The following is an 8,210-nucleotide window of genomic DNA, read 5'->3' as shown; positions in this document are numbered from 1 at the left end:
ACCTCACCCTTGCATGATTGTTTCCATGATGCTTCTCCATGTGCTCAATTTATATGCTTACATGCCATGCCACAATCCCTTGTCACACCATATGCTATACTTGATGACGACACTTGTTTCGTGACTCACCTCTTGAATGCTTGGTTTTGCTCTAACGCTAACCACATCTGTTTTTCCAAGTGTTTGTTCTACCCGTTCCTTTTGAAGGAATCACAAGACGGTGTGACATTGGAGAGTGACCATTTCGAGCTTCCACATGACAAGTGCTTGGTGGTTGTCCACTTCTACACGGCAACGCCGTCTCCTTCCCATGGTGATGAAGATCACGATCCGTGGACGGATCTCTCCCAAGGGGGGAGATTATGCAGAGCATCCCTCGACTATCACCATGCACGTTGCTCTACCACCGCAAGCACGGAGAGAACCTATTACGAGAGCTCGTGCACGCGCCATCGAGATCAAGGTGAACTCCTTCCTCTTTGAGCTGCACTCAAATTCATTCGAGAATCGGACTCTACCTCAAATGGAAACTTTATGCATTCTTAGGTACTTCGAAGATCGTCACGAGAAAGCACGGAGGGATCACCAAGTTCACCGGAGACCTACGGAGGAGAAGGAAGATGGACATGCGATAAGAGAGAAGAAGGAGGAGCTGGACACCCCGGGTGCCCGGGCACTTTGGCCCCGGAGGCCCAGCCCCTCCCCTGGCGCCGCTCCCAGCCGACCCCGGGTGCCCGGTCTTGGAGGGCCCGGGTGCCCGCACCACCCCGGCACTGCCCCTAGCCACCCTCGGGTGCCCGGCCTTGAGGCCCCGGGTCCCAGCCCCCTACCGCTGGTGCTGCTGCCACCTGCCCGGGTGCCCGGGCCATCACCCCCGGGTGCCCGGCCCCTCTCCAGCCAGCCCCGGGTTCTCGGCCGAATGGCCCCGGGTGCCCGGCCTCGACCGCCCAGGCTCCTGCGTCTACCTCGGGTGCCCGGTCCTAGGACCCCTGGGTGCCCGGACCACTCCGAGGGCCTGCATGTCTTGTTGGGCTTTTGCCCATGTACCCATCTCCACCTCTTATTTCGCCCCTAGACTATAAGTACCTCCCTCCTAGCTCATTAGAAGGGGAGTAAAGTATTTGATAGACAAAGAGAGAGCTTTGCTCATCTTCCTCCTCATGGAGATCATGACCTCCTAAGGGAGAAGATCCACTTGTGGATATCAAGGCCTCCTCTTGGAGAAGGATCCCCATCATAGGATCATCAAGACCTCTCTCCTCATAGGATTGGGATGAACTAGTACCTTGTATGTTTCCTTTGTTGTCTTTGAATCATTGTGAACTCTTGTATGTTCTTGGATCTAGTATATGTGTGATTGGATCTAGTTAATTTGAGTGTTTCCCCTCTCTTGTGTTCTTCGTGTTCTTCGTGTTCTTGGGGATTTCCCTCCAATTCGTGAAAGATATCCATCTAGGGTTCAACCCTACAATAGGCATACTAGTGACACTATGTTTGTCTATGTATTCACACATGTATTATGTTTCCGGTTAATACAATTCTAGCATGAATAATAAACATTTATCATGATATGAGGAAATAAATAATAACTTTACTATTGCCTCTCGGGCATATTTCCTTCAGACTCGTGGCATGAAGACGATGACATCTATTGCGAAGGTGATGGTGATGAAGAAGAAGGCAATGGCATTGATATTAGTGGCGAGCTGATGCGGAGCATCCTACGGTCATCACCATGTCAAGAGTCCGTTTGGCAAGTGACACGTGCGACCTCTACTTGTCATACATAAAGGTGAATCTTCTCCTTTACACGTGTTCACTTGACCCCTTCGAGGATGGTATACTACTTGACACTTATCCCGTGTGCATGCATAGGTATTGTTGGAGCTTCACGGATGTCGAGGAGGAGTGCAAGCGCCAAGGAACCACTACACCATCCGCGAGGGAAGCCTGGAAGCGGAGACAGAAGAAGAAGGACCTGCCCAGTCCAGAAAGGGCGGTACTACCGCCCAAAGCAAGAGGTACTACCGCTCAAGCGGTACTACCACCCATGAGTCCGGCACTACCGCCCTGCCTGTGCGCAGCCGCGGGCCTTTGGCCTTGTATCCCTCTCCCACTTACCCCTTCGTGGCTTAGACTATAAATAGACCAGCTCCACCTCCTTTCTAGGGTTAGCAAATATGATAGCTCATTCTTAGGTGAGCTTTGCTCCTACCTCTACTCTTGAGAGAGAGACTACCACTCCCATGGAGTTCAAGACCTCCATGTGAGAAGATCCTGCGGGATATCATCAAGACCCCCTTGTGGGAAGATCCATCTAGGATATCATCAAGACCTCCTCTTGGAGATGAACCTTACCTTGTATCTTTCCCTTTGTTGTTCATGTACCTTGTGATCTTGTGTGTTTGATTGTCTAGTGGATGTGTGATTTGGACTTTTTCTTGAGTGTTTCCCCTTGTGATTTCTCCCCGTTCTTCCCCATGTTCTTTGAGGGATCCCACTCCAAACGTGAAAGATCGGCCTACACCGGGTTAGCCCCATATCATATGGTATCATGAGCCATGTTTATCACGTATTTGGAGTCCCTCCCACCATTTTCTAGCCTTCTTTTGCTTGATTTTGTCCTAAAATCCGAAAATCCCCACCAAAAATAGCCCCCAATTTTTTTTGTAATTTGTTGGTTTGATGATGTTTTGTTGATTTTGATCCATGGATTTGCTTGGTTTCAAGTGGATCTAGCATTTCCCCAAGTTTCCCCATCTTCTATCCACGAAATCCATCCAATTTTGCCCCCGAAATCATCCTTTTCCGCCCCAAAATCGCGCCCCGATTCGATCTGCGAAGAATCCCGACACGAGCGGTACTACCGCCCCACCGAGCGGTACTACCGCTGAGCACCACAAGCGGTACTACCGCCCCAGCCCAGTTTTAGCCTGAAACAGTCGAAAAATCCCAACACGAGCGGTACTACCGCCCATCCCAAGCGGTACTACCACCCTCCCGAGCGGTACTTCCACCCCTCCCAGTTTCAGCGTTCCGAGTTTCACCGTTTCGGTCATAACTAATTCATCCGAACTCTGATTTTGACGTTCTTTAGCTCGTTTTGAAGCTCTTGACATTCCCCTTCCCACAAAAATACCACCAACACCATTTGACTCCATCAAATTTTTGAAAATTTGGCAAGTTTGCCTAGGCCCTCCACCATATCATCCGCATAGCCGCTACCGACTTCCGCAACCTAACCCATTTTGTTCCCCTTAGCATTAGTGGTTGCTTGAGTAGTGATTCGAGTCTCCTAAGGTGTTTAGGCTACTTAGGGACAATTGCTTCTTCATCAACCACCACCACCACTTCCGCATAGACGTGCCCACCATACATTTTCACCCCAACTTAACCCAATTTTGTTTGAGTTGTGGTTTGTGTCTCCTAAGGTGTTTCGGCTACTTAGGGACGGCAACTTCAACATTGACTTGTATAGCCCATCATTCCACTTCCGCATTGCCGAGTGCAAACCACCACCGCTTTCCGGTACCACCATTTGACATTTGCCTTTGGAGATTTTGAGTTTGCGGTTTTTCCGTTTCCTAGGGTGTTTCGGCTAACTAGGAACGGGTCGACTTCGGCAACACCGCCTCTCATCATCGCCAAGGACGGTAACCTTGACGACACCATTGTATATTCCCCTTGAAATTGCATTGTTAACCCCTAGCCCATTTTGCGTTACTTGCCTATCGAGACTAGCCATTTGAGTATTGCCGGCAACGTTACTTGTGCACATTAGTGATCTATACCATCCATTGCATACATACCATATCATATTGGCATCATATCTTGTGTCACAAGTTTGTTCCCGCATATACACAATTGCTATCTTGGTTTGTGCATTGTGCAAAAGTGGCCATAAAAAAAGAGAATAAGATTTTAAGCAAAGAAAGAGAGCAAAGAGCTTGTAAGCAGGTGCCATAGCATCACAATATATCATATCCGATCATCTTGGATCAAACAACGGGAACCATACATACATAGCATACTTGGGATAGAAAGTTTATCCATTTTGCATCTTATAGGTTGTGCACAAGTGTCGTATCCGCCTATTGAGCAATCGTGCTAGCGTCTCTCTTGAGTTGTGCAACACGAGCGTTTTCCGTGGATTCCACATTTTGTGCTCATTCCTTGGTTGCACGACCCCATTTATCTATCCGTGTGTGTGTTTTTGTGTGCCACGTATTGCTATTGGTCTACTTGTTTCACTTGCGAATTTGTGAATCTCTTTCAACATTATTGACTCCTGCTAACATTTTGCATCAAATTTTTTGTGCCACTATCCTCACCGAGCTACACCATAAGCTTTACTTGATAGGTGTGAGTGAACAAGTCCGGTACCAATTCCACTATTCTTTCATCTCACATTGAGTGAAACGGGATACATCCTCAACTTTGGGAAAAGGTAACTTGGTATTGTTTATCTCATTTCCTACTCACCTCTACTCGAGTCTTGTGATGGATAGCCAAGACACTTCACCTTCGATCTACAACAACAACGACGAGTTCGATGCCATGGAAAACAACTACGACGCCAAGATGCAAGCTAAAATGGAGGAGATCAAAGCCCTCATCAAGTCCTACAAGCGATCTTCCTCATCTTCAAGAAGACGCTCAAGAGCACATCCTTCCAAGCTACCCTCTCCGGCAAGATCACATCGGCATCGACACCATCACCAACAAGAACGTGAAGGTCAAGAGCTCAACACCAACAACCGCTCAACGACTTCACCATCTCCCTTGGCATCTTCGCCAAGCAACTTCAAGGCATCTTCGCCTACGGACATACGACATCTTCGCCAACAAGAACCTCAAGACTACGCTCAAGAGAAGCTCCCCAAGCTCAAGTCCACGACTTCCACGAGCTACTACGACCTCGACATCGACCATGCGATTCCTTTCTATGGGACTCACGAACCCGAGGAGTACCTCGAGTGGGAGCGTTTGATGGACGACTACCTCAAGCTACATCAAGTCCCTTCCGAAGATCAAGTGAAGTGCGCCACAAGAAACTTCCACGACTACGCATTGGCATGGTGGCTTCACACACCTTCGGAGTACTACGACATGAGTTGGCCCAAGACGAAGAGAGCTTTGCGGCGAGAGTTTGTGCCTCCAACCTACACGGAACAACTTCGACGCCAATTGGAGAACACCACCCAAGGATCCAAGTCCATCGACAAGTACTTCAAGGAGATGAAGATTGCCTTGCGACGAGCCGGCGTGGACAACCCCATGTCAATGAAGTTCCACTTCATGATGGGATTGCACAACAACATCTCCAAGACAATCTTCCTCGAGAACTACAAGTCCATCGACGACTACTACATTGGTGCTCTCAAGGCGGAACAATAACTCATGAAGGCCAAGGCTTCTCCACCCCAAGCAAACTTCGCGGCGACCAAGCTCTACGACAAGCATGAGGCTAGTACCACCAAGATGTCCAAGCCCAAAGAGCTCCAAGACGATGCTCCCAAGTTTGACTTCACCGCCATCCCTCTTTGTGGCATTGATGATGCCAAGTCTACCTTGACTCTTTTTCAAGATGGTGCAGCGACGAGTACGACTACGGAGACCTTCAAGGACCAAGCTTTGGAGGCGAGCGACAAGGTGGCGAGCAAGGACGATGCTTCCATCTTAGGAGGCGAGAGTGATGATGTGCCATCTTCGGCCTTCATCCACGACAGTGACGAGATGATCGAGCATGGGACTTTCCCTTTGGTCATGGAGGAGAGTGATGATGTGCCATCTTCGGCCTTCATCCATGGCGACGACGACAAGATGGTTGAGCATGGGATTTTCCCTTCGACCACGGCGACGTATGATGACTTGAGTGACTTTTGCCACCATATTGAGAGTGAGAGTGACTTCATCACTAGCCCCATATATGACGAGTTGCCCCAATTCCCATGTGAGGAGAGCCACAACCCCCACCACTTGAGTGAGATGAGTGACTCCACCATATGTGACTTTGAGTGCACCTACTTTGAGGGAGTGAGCGAACCACCACATAGAGAGAGTGAGATAGTTGATAGGTCATGTGAGGCCACTTTCAACACTAACGACTTGACCTCTACCTCTATTGTGTCTTCTCATTTGGTGCTAGGTCCCATTTATGATGACGTGCCGATCCTCGACGACTTCGTCCTCCCTTTGGACAAGACGATGGCCATGGTGGAATATGATGCACCCCCCACATGGTTCCATCAAGATGAAGATGACCACCATTTGGTCTTTCCCACCTCACCTACACCACTTGACTGGAATGACAAAGGTAACAAAGGTGACGGTGATGCTCTAGTCCCACTAGTGGACATTCTTGATATTGATTGCTTGCATGACGTTGATCCACCTAGTACCATGCTTCATGCTAGTATGATTTCCCCATGTGATGATTTGCCCATTTATGATGAATATGATGATTCTCATGTGGAGTCTATTAGTTGTGATGCCATGTTACATAGGATTTCTTGTGACAATTCTTTAGGTCACATCATGTTTGATAATTCGCTTGACTTGTCATATGCTATGCATGAGATATACCATATGTCTTATTTGCAATCTCTTCATAGTGACTATGCATGTGCCATTAAAATAAACCCAATTTGCACATATGGCATAGATGACAAGCCCATGGTTATTGGCATTTGTTTTTCTTGTGATGATATTGATATGCTCCCTTTGCATCATTTATCTAATATGTCATGACATGACCACCTAGCTTCGGATATGCATTGTTTTGGATGTTGTCCATTTTCTCCATATGATATTTCCGCTATTGCTCATGAGGAGGCCCCCATAGTTTCCTCATACATGTTAGGAGATTTTGATCCATCCCATCCATTGCATGATCCCAATAATTATGTGCACCATATGTTTCCCATGAATAAACATGCTATTGTTGTGCCATATAATTGCATTCTCAATTTGTGTCCCCATCGTGTCATACACAATAACTATTCTTTCATGATGGATGACATGTTATTATACCATGCATCAAATTTCTTTGAGCGATGCTTATCTTGTGCTAACTCACACACGCACATACACATCATCATGGATGATGTGTACATTTACCACACGCACAATTTCTTTGGTTTGTTTCTCTTTTGTGTAGGTACCCATGAATACTTGTCAACCTCGCAATCCCATGAGTTGACAAAAAGAGCTCTAGAGAGCAATGAGGACTTGGGATCCCATGGATTGTCTTTCCCACCGCTCTCTTCGCGCAAAGACTTAGCGCATTTCTTCTACATGGCTCTCACTTGGCTATGGGTTATTGTTCATTATACATCATATGCCCATCTTTCCATGTTCACTTTGCATGATATGCTCATTCCTATACCTTTGACATGCATTTGTGACCCATGCTTTGCATTACACATGATGATTGATTCTAGTACTTGTATGTGTATTTGCAAGTTTGGTGGAGATATTGCTTGTTCTTGCCATGTTCCTTTTGTGCACCATTCCTATGATGATACTTTCATCTTGCTTTGTGTTCGTGCTTGTGATATGTCATGTGCATTCCCTATGCCTATTATTTGCTCACATGACATGATTGCCATGATTTACTCTAGTGTGTTGCATCTTCGCTCCACTAGTTTGCATGACTTGATCTCTATGCTTGCTCATGTTGCATCACCCATGATTCATACTTGCTCATCTCACGCGGTTGATGACAAACATCTATATGCTTTGCACATGATTCATATTGCTCCTTGTCATATAGCTCCATGTGTTGCCTCTCTCATGCTAGATGATTTGCCATGTATTGAGGGCAACAATGATTCTCGCCTTGCTCATGAGATGGCCCCCATAGCATTCTCACATATATTTGGAGAATTTGACATATTACTTGTGAAGCATGCTTGTCTTCCCTCTTTGCACCATATACCCAGTGCCATGAATATAGCCATTGCTGCATCATATTATTCATGAACTTGTGCTTCTAATGGTTATGTGCAAGAGAAGAGAATCATTATGATGGATGATGTGTTTGTCTACCATGCACATACTTTCTTTGTTTTGTTTTGTGCATGTGTAGGATACTTGGACTTTGTGTCGACTTCCACTTCACGTGAGTTGACCATTCGAGCTCTTGAGAGCGAGCCTCATACATTCTACCACTACTCGCTTCTACACCACATTTCCTACCACTTCGGCAT

Source organism: Triticum dicoccoides, chromosome 4B (assembly GCF_002162155.2).
Source record: "Triticum dicoccoides isolate Atlit2015 ecotype Zavitan chromosome 4B, WEW_v2.0, whole genome shotgun sequence".
NCBI lineage: Eukaryota > Viridiplantae > Streptophyta > Magnoliopsida > Poales > Poaceae > Triticum > Triticum dicoccoides.
The sequence above is the reverse complement of the archived record's forward strand: the minus strand, read 5'-3'. Positions refer to the sequence as shown.